The sequence below is a fragment of the Muscardinus avellanarius genome, assembly GCF_963383645.1.
Source record: "Muscardinus avellanarius genome assembly, chromosome: 4".
NCBI classification, from domain to species: Eukaryota; Metazoa; Chordata; class Mammalia; order Rodentia; family Gliridae; genus Muscardinus; species Muscardinus avellanarius.
In genome coordinates this window covers 50727260-50747428 of record NC_137789.1, presented here as the reverse complement: position 1 = coordinate 50747428, position 20169 = coordinate 50727260, and positions in this window count along the sequence as shown.

Below are 20169 nucleotides of genomic sequence, written 5' to 3'. Positions count from 1 at the left end.
ATTTGCACTGAGTCATGATGTTTTCTTCTAAAAGATTGATTACTATTCTGCAGAGAAAGTGTGTGTAATAGCAAAAATAAGCCACTTATTTTAGTGATATCCTTATCTGGCTGAGACATGATCAAAAAATGTTAAGACAATATGATGACCTCTACAGGAAACTTCATAATGATTAAGTCATTTCTGATAATATATGGATCACAGTGCTCTTACTGATATCAAAAGGTGACATAATGTAAAATTTACAATGATAATTCAAAACACTTCTTTCTTTTAATAGTTCCTGTTTGCTCTGACACTAAAGTGTAAAAACAACATGAATCTAAGTTTTATATATTTCTTTGACAGATCATTTTTTCTCTAAAGTTTCTTTTTTGTTTTTGGTTGTACTGGGGGTGGAACCCAGAGGCCTTCTACTTCTGGGCTACACTCCCAGGCTATTTTATATTTTATTTGGAAACAGGGTCTCGCTAAGTTGCTGAGAGCCTCTTTAAGTAGCAGAGGCTGGCTTTGAACCTGCACGATCCTCCTGTCTCAGCCTCCCATGCGCAGGATTACAAGCCTGAGCCACCACGCCTGGTTCTAAAGTTACTTTTAATAAAAATATAATATAATAATATATTAGTTTAAAATACCCTTACTTTTTCAACAAATTCATTATTCAACCAATAAATGCAATATATGTATATAAATATATATTTAATTATACATGTAAAATTAAAAAATTAAATCTTTTTTTATTTTTTGCGGGACTGGGGATGGAACCCACGGGCATTCAACCTCGAAGCCACACCCCCTGCCCTATTATTTATTCTTTATTTTGAAACCGAGTCTCACTGACTTGCAGAGGGCTGCACTAAGTAGCTGAGGCTGTCCGCAAACCGCGATCTTCTGGTCTCAGCCTCCCAAATGCTGGGATTACAAGCTTGTGCCACCTTGCCCGGCTAAATTAAATCTTGATAAGGACTTTTATCATAAGAAAATTTGTTTGGCAAATGACATCCTATTCTTACGGGTCGCTTTCAGGAGTGAAACACCAGTAGCCAATAGTGAATTTGAAAGCTTTATCACAGACTCTAATCTGATCTCTCAGCTCAACAGACACAGCTGTGAGGAAAGAGAGCCCAGAACAAAAGGCTTGGGCTAGTTTTACACCCCTTGCAGCAGGCTGAAGCATATAGCCAAGACTTGTGACTTGTTGATTGGCTACCTGAAAAGGTGAAGTTAAGGTTACATTACATCTTGCAGTGTAAAGTTTTAACCTGCAGTCGCTGGGGCAACAAAAACTTGTACAGGCTTCGTGGTTGATTGATCAGAACGGCCCCATACTTCCCTAACCATCAGTGTGGTTAAGCCATTTGGTCAGTTAGGGCTCGTCTCCCTGGTTGGGTTTGTTAGTGCCTTTGTACTCATTTTTTAAAGAGGCCTGGATCACATAAATGAGTTGCCCATTTCACTACTTTGTTCATTAGCATGTAATCTTTGGAAAGGCTTATAGCCAAGAACTTCAGTAAACTTTACTTTACCTAAAGTTTTTTAAGATTTTTTATATTACTTAACTGACCTTCAGAGACATAAAACTGCATCCCAAGTTTTATATAATAACAGAATATATTATTTTAACACCTACATCAATATGATGAGTATTCATTTTTTCATATTTGCCATGGAAGGTTTTATAAGGCTGGTGATAGAAAACTAATTTTTTGTGTGCCAGGGACTACATCAAGTTCTTTATAAACATAAAATCAGCAAGATATCATACCAACTCATATCAAATTTGCTCTGAAGACTCTCATTTTAGTGTTGTTGAGTTAGAGTTGGGGAGATTAATCTTGGTGATTAAAGTTGTATGGTTCATAAATGTAAACTGAGACTAAGGACATATGATCCTGGGACATGTACAATTAAGTGGATATTGAAAGCTAAACTATCTGGGCTAATAATTAAAAGATATTGAGATGGCAAGATTAGAAAAGCAAAAGAATTAAGCAACTCCAAAATGCCTTTCTGCCTTATCGAAGCTATTTCTGGCCTCTACACAGAAGTTTGATCATAAGAATAATCAAAACCATTTTCTGGATATAAAAGCATAGAAAATTTAAAAAAGTGCTTGAGATAAATTATCCATGAGAAATGAATAGATTCATAACCTGCCATTGGAGTTGAAGGAAAAGTTTAAGTGAGGTTAAGGGGGAGGGCATAAACACCCACAGAGAGAATCTAAAAAGGTGAGGAAAAGCCAGGGAGAATCTATATGGAAAAATGGATTATGATAAAACTTGAAAATTAACTGAAAAGTAAAAGATAATGAAACTCAGAAAATATTTTATAAAAGGCAAAAAAAGCAAAACTAAAACAAGAAGAGAAAGGAGAGAAATTGCAGTGAAAATTTTACTATCAATAGTAGCATGACACATAAGCAGCTCCCATGGACATCACCCAGTATGGGCATGTGATATGCAGTGGTCCCATACAAAGCTTTTGGAGCTGGGTGTGGTAGCACATAGTAGTAATCCCAGTACTTTGGGGACTGAGGCTGAGGATAATGAACAGAGGACAGCCTTATCAAAGTAATGAGACTCTGAGCTACCTAGCAAGACTTGTTTCAAAAAACAAAAATTAAAAAGAGCTGAGGGTGTGGCTAAGAGCCAGAATGCCTCTGGGTTCAGTCCCCAGTAAAAATACACACATACATACACACATACATACATACATAATATTGTTAAGGGTGTAGGTTTTACTATACTAATATAAAAAAAGAACTCTTAGGGGAAATAAATTGCTAGAATATAAAATAACTAAAATAAGCCCACTATGGTGAAAAGAAACTTGTGTTTGCTATCAGGCAAAAGCACATATTAGTTTCTAAGTCTGAAAAAAATCTAAATCTAACAAAAAAAGAAGACAGAAACATTGTTAGCTATGTTTAATGAATTGTTTGATAACTGTTTAAAACTGGATTAAATGTAGATTGAAATGACATAAGTGGAGAATGGTTTGTTCAAATATAGAGGATGAATGAAGAATAGAAGTGTATAATATTGTCATGTTCCTTGTAGATATTAATGATACTTCAAACAGAAAGTGGCTGTAGGCTTAAGAAAAATGATGGGGCACAAGTGTTCTAGATCTAGGTGCTTAAAGTACTAACTATTAAATAAAATGATTAAGTAGAAAGCTTATTCTTCATTCCAGGAAACTGGATGATTATATAATGATATACTTGTGATCTGCAGCAGAAAATCAAAGAAAATCAATATGAAGTATCCCGTGTCTTAGGTGGCTTCCTATATCTGGCTTATGAGTATTCAAGTTTCTTTATTTCCATTAAGTATTTATGTGAAAGATCAGGCTCCACAAAGAATTTGAACTGGTTAGAACTAGAAAATAAACTTTTGCTAAACTCTTCTGTCATACCATTTAAAAAAATGTCTCTGGGCTGGGTGTGATGACACACACTTGTAATCCCAACATTTGGGAGGCTGAGACAGGAGGATCCTGTTCGCCGCCAGCCTCAGCTACTTAGTGAGGTTCTTTGCAACTCAGGGAGACCTGTTTTAAAATTTAAAAATAGAATAAAAAAAGTAGGTTTCGGAGTGTAGCTTGGAGGTAGAATGCCCCTGGGTTCTATCCCCAATACTGTGAAAAAAAAAAAAAAAAAAAACTCTGTAAGTAAATCATTTTATCTTATTATCAACACTAGTATTCTAGTGTTGAACAAAACAAAACAAAACAAAACAACAAGGATCCTAGCAATAAGTCTGTCTATATTGTCTATACATTGAAACAAGAGCTTATTAAAGGTTAGAGCATTGCTGCTTTAAATGGTGCTCCTAAATTCCTACTTTCTCTGGATTTACCCTTTAAGACTTGACACCTTGTGTCTTGTATTATATTATGTTGGCTTTTTGTCTTCATAATCTCTGGCATATTCCCAGGCACTTATTTAGAGATTTTGTTACTCTGTTTTCAGATATGCATTTGCAACCAGTCAGTCATGATATTTATTCTGAAGGGCTAATTACTACTTTGCAGAGAGAGTAGTAATTCCTGCACCCACCCTTCAAGAGCTGGCACCCTGTGAATTCTGCATTGTATTAGAGTCATTCAAAAACATATCTGTCCCCTGACTTGCCCAAAGGCCTCAAAGATTTCACTATTCTTTATCTCTCTATATACAAGTCCTTTAAAATTGCATTGAAATCTATCTGATTTAAGCTGATTAAACAGGGTAAATTTGAAGTTGACCTTGGAGTGTATATGTCCTGAGTAGAGACTTATTTCAGATAACAAGGGTTAAGCCAGTTTAAACATTGAGATAGAAAATTTTGTTGTACCGTTTCAAAAGGAGTGAGGTGTGATTTGGGGCAAGAAATTGCTTTTCTTGACTTGTTTTTCTTCTGAAAACTTGGATTCTTAACATTCTAAATTTATCCTGTATACTCAATTTTTTTTCTCCTAAATATGTGGGTTTAATGAAAATTGTACTTCATCTTTTTTTTTTTTTTTTTTTTTGGTGGTACTGGGGTTTCTGGAAACCCTTCTACCTCCGCGCTACACTCCCAGACACCTATTTTTTATATTTTTATTTGGAAACAGGGTCTCTTAAGCCAGAGAGGCTGGCTTCGAACCTGCACTGCAAGATCCTCCTGTCTCCGCCTCCCAAACGCGGAGATTACAAGCATGAGCCACCGTGCCTGGTTGTATTTCATCTTTTATCTAGGCAAAAATCTGTAAGCAGTATCACCTCATGTGAAACTGATTATTGTTTTGGAAAGGAAGACCACATCTGCCATTTTGGATGTTCATGAGGGTACTAGGAGTGAGCCAGAGTTTCTGGGAATCCCAATTTTCTTCAAAAAAAAAAAACCTCAAAAAGCATAAAACAAAAATAAAAACCCAAAACATGGATCAGACTCTGGTGTAGGACTTGACAGTAAAAATAAAACAAAACAAAAAACCCACAACATTTTCCTTTGATTTATATAACGTTATTAAGCCTAAGGGAAAGTTTTTTTTTATTTATTTTTTCGGGTCTGGGGATGGAACTCAGAGGCATTTGACCTCCGATCTACACCCCTTGTCCTATTTTTTATTCTTTATTTTGAAACAAGGTCTCAGTAAGTTGCAGAGGGCCTCACTGAATAACTGAGGCTGTCTGTGAACCGCAATCCTCCAGTTTCAGCCTCCCAAATGCTGGGATTACAAGCGTGGCCCACCACGCCCAGCTTGAAAGCTTTATGTTAAGCTTTGTTTTTAGTTTTTGTTAGGTTTCTATACTAAACACTGAAACCAGGGATGATCTACTACTAAGCTACATCCTCAACTTTTTTAAATTTTAATTTTGAGATAAAATCTCTCTAAGTTGCAAAGGTAGTCTTAAACTTGAGAACCTTGTTTCAACCTCTAATGTCTCTGAGATTACAGGCATATGCCACCACTCTTGGCTAAACTTTATTTGTAAGGGTCCAACACTGTTGACTAATATTATGTAATTATAATAGTATACATACTATTTTGTTCTCTCTTTCAAAGAATAAATACAGCTCCTTGCTCATGCCGACAATTCCTGAACATATTTACATGAAGCAGAAGAATGTCTTATTAAGATTTTCTGAGCTGGGCGTGGTGACACACGCTTGTAATCCCAGCATTTGGGAGGCGGAGACAGGAGGATCGTGTTTGTGGACAGCCTCAGCTACTACTTAGTGAGGCCCTTGCAACTCAGTGAGACTTTGCTTCAAAATAAAGAATAAAAACTAAGACTGGGGTGTGTGTGACTCAAAGTTACAATGCTCCTGTGTTCCAACCCCAGTACCATAAAAAAAAGTAAAAAATAAGGTAAAACTTGCTACTGAAAACTCTGACTTGAATTGCTTTGAAAGGGTTTATAATACCAAATTTTAATATAGTCTTATGTATTTTGTAAAAAATAAAAATATTTAAAAATATATTATCTTCTAGTAAATTCTTCATGTGCAGTTTAAAAAATATAGCTCTCAAATTTTTGAGAATATTTCAAGTTATTTTAAGAAATTCTTCACAACCACATCCCTCTCTCAACTGACTGATGCCTTAACATGGACAATCTACTACTTCTTTCATGTCTTTTCTCTTCAACTGTAATCTACAAAGTATGTTCCCCTCAAGATCTTTTGTCCTGGAATTTCTTTGCAACCACTATGTCTCAAGATAGGAGTAAATGTTGCTATTGAATTAAGCACATACATGCCAGAAAAACATATTGGATTTTAGGGTGTTTTTTTTTTGTCCGAAATGGAAGAGGCGATAATGATATTGAATCAAATAACAAATACATATGTTTGTTTCTTTTATACTATTACTCATATAAGTAAGAATTTCCTGAATTTCATAACAAGAACTTCATTGTAAAGGCAATGCTTGCCTGCTCAAAGTAACCAATGAATAAGCTTTTTTTAAAAAAAAATTAACATGTCTGTTTCTTACAATTCATCTGTTGATGGGCATCTATATTGGTACCTGAACTGTGATATTACTAGAAGAATACATGGTACAGAGATTTTAAGACACTAATAAAAACATGATTTTCTGACTAGTACCTAGCTTCTTGCTAGAAGATAACATCAGAGGAGTTACAGTAAGATATAGTCTTCTCTATACTTCAGAGATGTGGGATAGATAAAATTCTAAAACTATCAACTAAATTATTTTACATTCTGAAGTTATTGTATATAGGATACTATTTTAGGCCAAAAAGAAAATTCCCACTATATGTTCTCAGCCTGAAACTGTGGGCTCATTCCTAATGGGCTCCCTGTGAGGTGGGGAAGCAGATAGAAAAACTGTGTATATGAATTGTTCCACTGAAGAAGAAAAGATGGTGGTGTTTATCCACCAATGCTTTCCCTTATTGGTTGAGGGCTTCACTTATGCTGAATGAACTAACTATTCCTGCAAATCTAGGTAGCATCTCTGTGTGCATGGATCATATGAATTTGGAGGATACATACATTCAGACTACAACTCTAATCACCTGTATTAGTGGCACATACTAGGACGTCCGTATTCATTTACTATGCCAAGAAGAGATTAGGTATCATTTTTATCCAAGTGGTGTATTATAGACAGATATAAAAAAATCCCCTAAAGGACTCCTTTATTAATAACCAGGGTTGATATAGATAAGTTCTGAAAGTTGTAATCTCAGCAGTATATAAGTCCATTGTGAGCTGGTAGCCTGTGGCTAGAAAAGGCAGGTCCCTGGGATGGTGGCACAGGGGATTACATATGGTTCCTTCTCCCTTCACTCTCTCTTGCTTCAGGCCTCCATGATGTGAAAACAAAGCCTTGTGTTTTCCTTTTCTCTGCTTCCTGACACTGTGCTCTGAGGTTCACAGTCCCTGGCCTCAAATATACTGAACCCTGAAGCTGTGAGCTAATAAATATCCTTCTTCTAAGTTATGTGGTCAGGTCTTTTCAATTACAACTGTAAAATTCTGACTAATGCATGGCGCAAGCCTAGAAAAAAATTGAACCTATTCTTTATAATTTCAGTTTAAATCATATCATCCTGTCATATGGACTAACAAAATAGTCTCCCACCAGTTTTCTCTTTTTGTAGCCCCCAACCCTACACAGAGGCAGTCAAAAATTTTACTCTTCACCTCACTCCTATTCTTACCATCTCTAGTTTGAATATCATCAGCAAGGCTCTTGTCAACACAATAACTCTGTTCTCTGAATAACTCCAATTCATTGATCCTCTCTTGGAGAAGAGAGGATCAACTCAGCAAACCTCTTTTATGGTCACCCTAGCAGCTTAAAGCTACCTGAAACCTCACTTATTATTAAGTTAAATTCTAATTTATGACTTTTCCTCATAACTTTCACTTGTAGCTCATTTCTAGTATCTATTCATTTAAATCAGAATTAGAGTTTTGTGACTTCTCTAATTTCCTGTGTTTTCTCACAGTCGATTCCATTGCTTACTTCCCTCCCAGTAGAGCCTGTACTAAGGACAGGACAAATAAATAAAGACTTTCAATTCCCTGACTCTAGGATAATCCATTCATAGATTGTTCATATGTTCATCCATCAACATTACAAGTCACTGTGCCAGAAACTAAGAACAGAAAGTTACTCATGGTCCAGGAGAGGTGGAGGAAATAGACTTCAACAGATATACTAGCACTGTGGCAAGAGAAATAAACAGCATGAAATGGGGCCTTGAGGGGCATCTGGCCTGGCAGGATCAAGGAGTAACTGTCTTAAATAGTGATTGACAAGCTGTATTGTAAATAAGTCAGAGTTACCCAGCCAAGGAGCAACATAAAGATATTCTAGTTGAAGGGCACAGAATTAATACAGAGGTTGTGTCATAGTGTGTTATATGCAGATAATCATATAAGCAGTTTATTTTTTTCTGGTATACATATTGAGAATAGACTGATCAAGGACATAGAATAACCTTATGAAACACTTCCAGGTCATTCAATAGGTTTAAGCCTTTAGCTTTTAAGTGAGTTTCTACTACTCTTTCATTTTCTAAACATTTCGTGAAAACTTCTTAATAACATCTCATGGAGTTTTGATTTACCACCTCCAATATAATATTTTTTTACTTTATGTAAAATTTTGTCTCCACCAATTTTATTTTTATTAACATTTATTAATTTTACATATTAATAAAATTCAGAGTGATATTTTATACATGCATACAATATACATTGATCAAATCCAACCTCCATTATTTTACCATTATTCAGCCCCCACACCCTTTCCAGACTCCATTAGTCATTATTGTGTATTAAAGATAAACTTTGTATATATCTACAGATGAGAAATAACATTTGATACTTGTCTATATCTGGCTTATTTCACTTAACATAATGTCCATTCATTTTACAACAAATGACAGGATTTTATTCTCTGTATTGCTGAGTAAAATTTCGTTATTTATAGGTACCATATTTTTATTTTTTATACTTTTACTAGTGTATTATAATTGTACATTATAGTGAGATTCAAAGTAATGCAATCATACTTGCTGCCTACAGCACTTGGTTTTCCTTTCCTATCCTATCCCTCATTCCTTTCTTCCTAGTACATGTTAATGAGATTTGTAGCAATATCTTCAATTACAAACATTAAAATTATTTAAACTCTTTCCTTCCTCAGGTCTTATTTTCCCCTCACCCTACCTCTTTCAACTATTCTATTGGTCTCTCTCCTCATGTATCTAAAGGCTCATGTTTTCTATCTTCTCTATCTTTCACATATGAGAAACACATGAACCTTGACTTTCTGAGACTAGCTGATCTCACTTAACATAATTTTCTCTAGTTCCATTCATTTGATTGCGAATAATATGACACGTGCTTTTTGGCTGAGTAAAACTCCATTGTGTGTTTATATCACATGTTCTTTATCCATTCACCTATTGAGGAGTATCTAGGATGAGAACAGAAACTCTGAAACTACTAGAAACGAACATAGAGGAGACATTTTAAGACATTGACATGAGAAATGATTTTCTTCTTGTTATAAATCACATTAGAAGAGTTAAAGTGTGATGAAGAGTATGAAAAAAAATTAGCCCAAATTAATTTCATCCAATCTAACCAGAGAAGATGGGATAAGATATATGAATGTTTGATGGGGAGGAATAGGTGAGTTCAGAAGGAAAATTGCAAGTCATCAGGATTGGTTGAGAATTTCTTTTGACATGGACATTAAATTCAGAAAGCTAGAAGTAATTCTAGACTTCTCTACCCCCCAAACCAAGGCTTCAGTTACTAAGGTTAAACCTAAACAAACACCTTAACCGCACTACTGCACCTCCCAAAGCTGCCTATTTAACTCTCCTTCCTTTCCTGTTCACCTGAATGTTCAGCGAAGGGGAGTGTTCTTCACCATCAATGAGATCCTCTGTTCATTTTAAGTTCCAAAAATATGAAGCTATTTGTTATTTTCTGAATGTTCCCAGAAATTTCCTGAGCATATATTTCCACACCCTTCTATCTGGACTGCCATGTCCCACTTACTTATCTACAGTTAGTTTTACTGTTTCTTGTTTTCTTTTTAAATTCTTATTTTATTACACAAACATTTTGTTCTTTCTTTCTTTTAGTCTGAAAGTTTTATGTCTATTAGTATAGCTATAACCTTTTGTCACAATTAATAATCACTGATTTACATCTCTTTCTATGCAACTCTGTTATAATACCCTTATCATTTGAAATACATTAATTGATATTGATAGATATGTATTAAAGTGACTAGAAGATCCTTTTTTACTTCTCTCCACATTCATCAAATATTGTATGTTACCAAATTCCAGGCAACAGGACTGAGTTTTATTATCAGAATTTGTTATGAAATCAGGTCGTCAATCCCTATCTATAATTAATTGCTTTTATTCTTACATTTCATAAAAACATAAATTAAGTAAAATTTTTATTATTTTTCTAGACCATGATTTCAGAAGATAATTGTAATATCTACCATGCAACTTATTATCTTCTAGTATGATCTTAATAGTGACTGAGACAGTTAGTGCTCATCATCTAAAACATTTCTCTGGTTTTCTTGAAGTTAGGTTGTTTGAAATGTTCCTAGTTTTTGCCATCAAACCATGTTCAGATGTAATATAAACCATTTATAGCCACATCAATTAAAGACTCCTTGAAAACCCTCATCAACTCAAAGGCTTTAGAAGATATCTTCACATAGGTATATGGCAGAATATAGTGAGGTGAAATCCTTTGATAACTGCATAGGGCAGGACCTACTAGCTGGCTCAAAACTTATGTAATAAATACCCAAACATCAAGTATTATTATGCACATCATATACTTTTTAGCTTTTTATTAAAATTGGTGCATTGTAATAATACATCTTAATGAGGTACAAGTTGGTCGAGGGTTATATGCACCCATCACTCATTTAGCCCTTACCCATTTCTCATCCCATTCCTTCACCCCTCCCTCACTATCATGTTTGTCTTATTGATTGACTTTGATATATTTGTGAATGTACATTGTATAACTTGGAAATTTCTCTCTTCTCCCCTTCCATCCCCCTCAGTTAGGTCACCTTATTTGCTCCTCTTTGGTTTCTCCTTCTTCATTTAGAGTTTGTTCTATGACCAATTTTATCCCTTGCTTATGCATATTAGGGAAAGCATCCAATTTTTTACTCTTTGTGATTGATTAATCTCATTTAGGATAAAGTCCTCCAGTTCCATCCATTTCCCCACAAATACTATAATTTTGTTCCTCTTTATAGTTGAGTAGAATTCCATTGTGTACATATTCCATAGTTTTGTAATCCATTCATCTTTTGATGGATATCTTGGCTGATTCCATAGTTTGACAATTGTGAATTGTACACTATGAACATAGATGCACATGCATTAGTTTGGTCATTTGATTTGCATTCTTTTGGGTAGATACCCAAAAGTGGTATTGCTGGATCATATGGTATGTTCATTTCTATTTGTATGCGGATCCTCCATACTGTTTTCCTAAGTGGTTGCACTAATTTGCAGTCCCACCAACAATATATTAAAGTTTCTGCACTTCTCCATACCTTTGCTTGCATTTGTTGTCTGATTTTAATGATTGCCATTCTAATTGGAGTTAGGTAAAATCTCAGGTTAGTTTTGATTTGCATCTCTCTGATTGCAAATGATGTTGTACATTTTTGTACACTTATTGGCCATTTGAATTTTTTCTTTCGTGAAGTGTCTATTTAGTTCCCTTGCCTATTTTTTATTGGGTTATTTGTTTTCTTAGTGTTGAGTTTTATTTGATACTTTTTAAGTTGAAAAATAAATGACCATATTAATGAAATTTATAGATTTTTGGAGTCACTGCCTTCAAAATTAATATGGAGAATGAGGTCCAAACATGATATCCAACATGACTTTGAAATAGAAGCCAGCATGTAAAATGCTTGTGGATGAGGTGGTTGATATATTTTTCACTTTGTTAAAAATAGTGGTTGGCATTAAAAGTTTATTATGTATTAAGCCTCATAATAAAAAATTAATGATCAAGTCTTCCTATTTTTAAGGCAATGTATGGTTGTTTTTATTTCCTTATGTTTTATCAGCCATTTTCAATGCTCATTTTAATAGTTAACATTTAAGCAAGGTTGAACAAGAGAATAATAAATAATGTATATTGTAAATTTATAGCACTGTGCAAAGGATTTGCAAGAGTTAGAGGTATAGTTAGTTATATTACTAGAGTTTGAGAAAATTGTGGTAGTTAGTTGAATTATTTATGTGGGCATAGCATAAGAAGTGGTATTTAATTAATTCACATTTCTATTTCCTTGCATTTTAAAATGCCCTACACAAATGAAGTACAGTGACCTGCATGTCCTCCGGAAGTCTTAGTTCATGTAGATATAGTTCTCTATTAAGAATATATTTCTCATTATGGAAACTTATGTATTTTAAAGGTCACCTTTACTGAAAGCATGAGTTGAAAAGGTTACAAAAATCTACCAAAGAGAGAGTATTATATATGCAGAAAAATATTAACATAAGGGAAAAAAAGTAAGAGTCATTTTAAGAAGCATACTCAGAGAAAGAACTCATCGTTGTAGGAAGGCTTGTCTTATTAGTTGTCACACTGACATAAATATAAAATACTTTAAAATGATCATATAAGTTGCTGACAAGCATTTTGTGTATAGAAAAACAAATGAAAATAATGTGTCAAGGAAGTTTACATTAAATTTCTAAGTAATAAGAAAATTGATATAATGTAATTTTGTAACATCTTGAAAATAGAACCTTTGTAGCATCATCCATGGCTACCAATTTTAATATAAAGTGAATATAAAGTTTAATTTTAATATAAAATTTTAATATAAAGTTTAATATAAATTTTATATTTTGAAAACATTTACTTTATACATAGTAAATGTTTTTGAAATATAAATGTTCAGTTATGATATTGTCTCTGATTTGTAAATGACCAATATTATAAACCTCATAAAATTAAAAACTTTCCTCAGCATGCCATTTTCTAATGGTACCATAATTTTGATCAGCCAAATCATGGATGATAAGCTTTGATACAAGCTAGACTATGTTATAATCAGCTAGGAATCTGGGTATTAAATGACAGAGGTAAATATTAGCCTAAGCACTAAGTATTAGTGTTAAAGGGTGTATTTTGGTGACTTCATATGTCTCTTTCAAAAATAATTAGAAACAGCTTTATTATTTATTGTTATGTTTTATTATATGCCATATTCTTTGTTTAACTTATTTTTGGTACTGGGGGTTGAAGCATTTTATCTCTAAGCTATATGCCGAGCCCCTTTTTATTTTTTATTATGAAACAGGGTCTTGCTAAGTCGCTAAAACTGTTATCAATCAGCTCCTCCTGTCTCAGTAGCCCAACTACTGAGGTTAAGATTACCGGCATGTGCCACTATGCCTGTAATTTTAACATTTTAATAGCAGAATGTAATTTAGTTCACATAAAGACTTTATATATTAGACACTATCATCATTTCCATTTTACAGGTTAAAGAAAAAGAGATTTAATTTGAACTTGTATCAACCTGATTACAATGTTATGGTCTTAACTATAACTCTGTGCTGTTTTATGGCCTCGAGTTGGCCCTCAGATCTGACAAATATATTGCATCTGTAACATCACAAGCTTAGAGTTAATTTAAATAAGAAAAACAAAACCTCTGGTTGATAGGCATTTTCTTGTACTGATCTGATTCCTAAACTATGAATTGTTTAAGGGACCTTTGTACTATTTCCAAGGAGCAAGCTCATAAATGTGAGTTATTTACAAAGCTTTGGGATATTAAGGTGCATACATGTATTATTTCACATCAGCCATAGGAGAGGCACTGTTCTTACTCTAGTTTTTCAGGTAATGGAAATGCAAAAAGGTTAAATGATATGCCTTATATCATAATGCAAGTAAATTTGGGATTAGCAATCACAATCACTTAGCATAATGTCATAGTGTATTTTCTATACCACATTTTTTTAGGATTTGAATAGTTTGGTCATGAAGCAGATATGACACTAAATATAAATCTAAATATGATATTAAGCACCAAAAGTCAAACAGAATATTTTCTTAATTTTTATATTTTTACCTGAGAACTTTCAATATTCTCCCTTTACAGAACATGCAAATATAATATTATTGCTTGTTGTTTAATATACTTACAATTTTTACATACTATTTTTTAACTGAAATTTGAGGTACAGCAGAAACTTGTACCCAAATATAACTGGGTACCAAAAAGGATGGAGGTGCCCAAAACAAAACTGTAACTCCTCATACCATATATCATATGACATAAATACTCTTAAAAATATGTTCTGAAAATTTGGGATTTAATTTTGAATATTATATTCTGTATTAACATTTGCCTATTGTAATAAAGGAGATTTTAAAAATTCTTTCTTTAAGGGATAAAATGAGTTGGAAAGCCTCTAAGATATACCATAAAACTCTTCTATGGTCCACATTGTCTGAAAATATTTTTTCATAAATATAATTAGTTTTCATCTTAGTCCACAAAATTAAAACCTTAAAAATAAATCAATCAGAGAGTATAGAACAACTGTATCTTTTCTCTTTTTATATTACTAAAGCTGATTTTTATCTCTTTTTAAAAGTCATAGTATTAACTCTTTATATAATGAAGATATTTCAGATAACCACATGATACGCAGACAAAAATTTATTATCTTTAACTATCCAGACTTGACTAAAAATTATTTTATCTATCCTTCTCTTTTTCCAATTTTTTACTTTCATCCTTATTCTTTTCTTGGATTGTAAATAATATCATAGATAGTGTGATTAATTAAGGCAAAAAACAACAGAGAGAATAACATTTTTATATTGCTTAGCTATAATTATTAATCTCTAGACCATATAATTCTAGGGTAATTAATATCAGGAAACAATGAAAATGACAAAAAGTAAAATGCTCCAACTTCTTACAAAAATTGTCTTCTCAGAAATCTTGGGTAGGGCATTACATGTGTCTTATAAAGTCATTCTGATGGATATCTCTTGGCAGTTTCTATTTCCTTTGGGATTTAGCAAGCATACCCAAATGAAATTGTGTCTAGTTATGTTCACTAAGCCTAGAAGATAGAATAGACCACCTTTATTCATATATATTTCTCTTCCTTGAAATATCTGAAAACTTTTGTTTTAAAAATATTGCATTATCTCATCAATAGTTCTGTACACTCAATGACTTTTCATCCTTTATTTTGTGATTAAATATTGAACTAATTTTTTTTGTGGTACTGGGGTTTCTGGAAGCCCTTCTATCTCCGGGCTATGCTCCCAGACCTATTTTATATGTATTTTTTATTTGGAAACAGGGTCTCTTAAGCCAGCATGGCTGGCTTTGAACCTGCGCTATCCTCCTGTCTCCGCCTTCCAAGTAAGAGGATTACAAGCATGTGTCACCATGCCTGGCGAGCCATAATCTTTCATCCTAAGAGTTTTACTTTCTATGATAAGTCGTAACGATAATACTTTTAATTTTTCCTTCTTATTGATGTTTTCCTAAGAAATAACTTTATTCTGAGTTGTCCTTAGTGTCCCATTTCAAACAGTGATGAGTGCTTTGTGTTATACATTTGAAGGGACCCACAGCAAAATGAGACTGCTGATGGGGCTGGCATTTCTGCCGTCGAGATAAAGGCTGCACCTTTCTGCTTATTTTTCAAGTCTTATGTAATAATGTACTATTTAGGAAATACAGACTTCTGCAGGGATTGGAAAAAGGAAGTTAAATGGTGAAGACTTTGGGCAAATGATAAAAAGCCATCACCCAGAGATACTTGATCAAGGCTCAAAGTTTTTGTACTGTGGGAAGGTAAGCAAATATTGTATGTGAACTGAAAGCCATACCAGTCTCTGTATTCCCTCCATTAGCTCAGGATTCTGGTGAGGTGAGCTCTCCAAAGTAGATGAGGTAGTCGGAAAATAAAAGAAGCCAGCTGGGGGAATGATCCTGTTCAGTGACATTTTTCTTCAGCTCTTGGTAATGATGTCTCCTACATCGACCAACAAGAAAAATGAATCTTGATATTATCATGTTGTTCTCTAAAATGCTTCTGGTACTCATGAAAACTGGTATTTGTTCTAGAGCAATTTGGGGGGGGTTCACCATATTGATGTTAATTGTAGAAAGAGTGACAATAAAACTACTGATGCCTAGTGATGTTGATGAGAAATTTGCTAAGGCTTTGTGTTAATTTGCACTAAGAGTATTGATTTATACCATTATTGCAATCATTAAATCTCCCTTGTTTAATTTTTTCCAGATTAAACATTTGAGGTTTAGAAAATTTAGTTTGCTATTGATCAAATGTATTAGTAGCAATCCCAGCTTTGGGATCTTTCAAGCTCCACTTTGGAGTGATTTCAGGCTCCCAGATGCAATCCCTTTAATCTGTAATTTCCTTTACTGTTACAAGTTTCTTAGTTATAGTTTCCCAATCTCATTTCTACCCATGCATCTCAATTATAATTGAGTTTTAGACAGAAATAGATCTAGCTCCTAGAAACTGTAACCTCCACCTACTATTTTAACAATTTTCACCCTTTCATCCAGAACTGTAGGCAGTTATAAATGTGTAGTTCAACTGACTCCTTTATATCCCAGACTTAAATTCATAATAGAACTGTCAGTCAATAAGACAGTATTTGACGGTCACATTCTAACTGAAAAATTTATTCCCCAACCGCTTGTCAGTCTGTCCCAAAAGATAATGTTTTAAATTTTGAATGCTTGGTACATGACTTTAATTGTACAGAATTAGTAACCTAAGTCAAAGATTTCCATAGTGGTATTTTCTTCTAAAACAGATTAATAAATATTTTTATGACATGAATACTCATTCATATCAATTAAGCTATATAGGAAACCACTTCCAGCAATTATTCAGGAAGGGGGTTCCATAAAAATGCTTGTTGTGTCTCAGAAATCCTGGATGACAGATTTTATGGGTGTAGAAAAAGGATTTTTGGGATTGAATCCAGAAAAAAGAGCATTTCTGGAAATCATAAAAATTGTAAAAATAAATGAAGTTAAACTGAAAAAGATACTAACTTTTCTTCCTAGGTTCTCAAGTGTAATGGGAAGGTGCGATAAAGTTCTCCAAACACACATAAAGAGAATTGCATCTGGCTTGTTTTGCCTACTGATATGCTGCACATTTTGTATTTTAATTAAAAATTTTAATTAAGAAATTCTAACTGTTCTAAGTATGCTTCACGGCTAAGATATTCATACAGCCTCTAAATGGAGCTAGTATTTAGTAAGAGGTAATGAACTTGAATATTAACACAACTTTGATCAAAAGATATGGAAATATATTTAAATTGAAATTATGCTGGCATTATGTTAATGTAAGACAGTAACTCTCATCTAGTTAGGAATGTTTCAATCAGTATACTAAATGCATTTTAATATTTAACTACTTTAAACCCATATAAATAGGAGATATTACGAACTTGGAAAATATTTAATCATATCTTAATAGATAAAATTTTAAAATAACTTGTAATCTCCTTTGTTATTTGTAGTACCTAGAACAAAAATTCATTTAGTATAAAAATATGTGTTTTAAAATGTTACCTGTTGATACATTTTTATAAGTTTTCACCTGTAATATATTACCTGACCTATCTCTGACCAAATAAATGTGCCATAACTTTCCAGCAGGGTAAATTTTCTACCTGGTATCTTCATTCCTTGTCTCATCCATCTGTCTATTCATCCATTCATTCAATCATCAATCATGAATTTCTATTACTTGAAGAACTCACGGTTCATGAAGGGGGATAACTTGATAGTTACAGTACTGTAGGTGCCTCTAAAGATTCAGCTTGTCCTCTGGTTCCCTTTCTTGTGACCTCATCACCACCCAGGGACCCTCATCACCACCCTTCTCTTGCAGAGAAGAACCTGGTCTTACAAAGCCAAGTCATATGAGTGAACCACCTTCCTGTATTTCTTAAGTACAAGTTACTTCGGGGTTCCAAAGACATTTGTAAGACTTTTACTGGTGCTCCAAAAACAGACTCTTGACTTAATTTTCAGATTGTTAATGTGTGGCAATTTTGTAATGCAAAGGAAAAAAGAGTGAATTATATGATGTATTACATATTCTAATTGATAACAGTATATCCATAAGTTATGTGATATTCTATATCAAAAACAAAAATATGTCTTTGGAGAATTTTTAAATATAACATGTTTGCCCCTCAAACCTGGTATTTACATTGAATGTTATTAGAGTTTAACTCAAAAGATATTACAGAATCTTAGTTTTCTTATATAAAGATTTTTTAAAATATAAACTATATTTTCTCTCAGGTAAATAGTCTTTCTTCCTAAGATACTATTCAAAACTACAGAAAGAGACCAGGTATAGTGGAGTATGCCTGTACATGGGAGGCAGAGAAAGGAGGATTATGATTTGAGACTAGTCTTAAAACTTAGTGAGACTCTCAGAAATTGTGACTGTTTCAAAATAAAAATAAAAATAGGGCTGGGGAAATAGTTTGGAGATAGAATAGCTCATTGATCAATCCAAAGCACAAAAAAATGAGAGGAGAGAGAGAGAGAGAGAGAGAGAGAGAGAGAGAGAGAGAGAGAGAAGAAGAAGAAGAAGAAGAAGAAGAAGAAGAAGAAGAAGAAGAAGAAGAAGAAGAAGAATGGAGAAAGAAGAAAGAAGAAAGAAGAAGGAGAAGGAGAAGGAGGAGAAGGAGGAGAAGGAGAAGAAAAGAAGAGAGAATATGAATATAACCCCACAGTAGCGTGTATATGTTGACAATACTATTTTGATTTCAAACAGAAATATGGTTGAATTTCTAGCATATAATTTCAATTTCAATTCACTTCAGAACCCCATATTGATTGACTGGCTGAAATGATACATTTACTTCACTAGCTTTTTGTTAGGAATAAACTACACATGTACATTAAGGTACCTATCCAATGCCCCAGGTCATGATAGAGTCTCAATAAATAAAAATATATGTTCTCAATGAATCTGAGTTTTTGTTAGTAGTCCCTAAGTTACTGGGATATTTGTTGAATAAATTTTTCTCTATGCCCTCTTGGACACATTAGTTGACCCATTGCCATCTGAATTTCCAACTATTAAGCAGAAAAATTGAATTAGATATATTCCAGGTTTCCTTACATCTAAAAAACTATTTTTAAGAACAGGTATATAAAAGAAGAAAGAGGTTTAATGCACTGGATAAGACTGTTCTGTATTTCAATATAAAATATATTGCTTACTAACTGTGAGACCTTGAATCAATGGTTAATCTCATAAAGCCTCAGGTGTTCTCAATAAAACAAAGATAATGATATATAGCTCTTATATATTTCACTTGAATATTGAAGGCTTTTTAATAAAAATAGTTATTACTATGTTATGTTAATACTATAATCACTATCATTAACTATCACCATATCATCGTTTTCATTTCACTACCTTAATTTTAGAATTGAGCAGCTTAGAAAAATTAAAGTTTACTATAGATTTAGTAAAATTGCTGTCTAAGCAATAAATAGCAATATTTATATTGTAATTTTCAGGACTCTTGAGCAATGAAGAAAGAAAATATTTTTCCTAATATATAATCTTGGGGAAGATTTACCTAAAATACATTTAAATTATTAAGAGAAATTGTTGAATATGTAAAATTTTGCAGATCCTATGGCCACAGTAGTGGGAAGAAAATCTTTGTCTGGTGGAACTTATAGTTTCAAAAAGAAATCAGTATATATACATATATATAAAATCAGCTAGCTCTCCACCTTTCTAGCACATAACAGTTCATATTTCCATCCTCAGTGAATAATTTACTGCACTTCTAGTGTATGTTGACTAATAAGTAAGCAAATTTAGCTTTTTTATTAGAGTTCACCAGAGGAACAGAATCTAATTATAAGAGGGGGGTTGTTATAGTATTTCCCACAATGCCCATCTGCAAGCTGAAAAATTAGGGAAGCAATAGTTGCTCAGTTCAAGAAGCTGAAAGCCTTAGAACATGAGGAACCAACAATGCAGCCTTAGCATGAGGCTGGAAGCTGGAAGCCCTGTGGTGTAAATTCATGATCAAAGGCTAAATGATCTGGAGT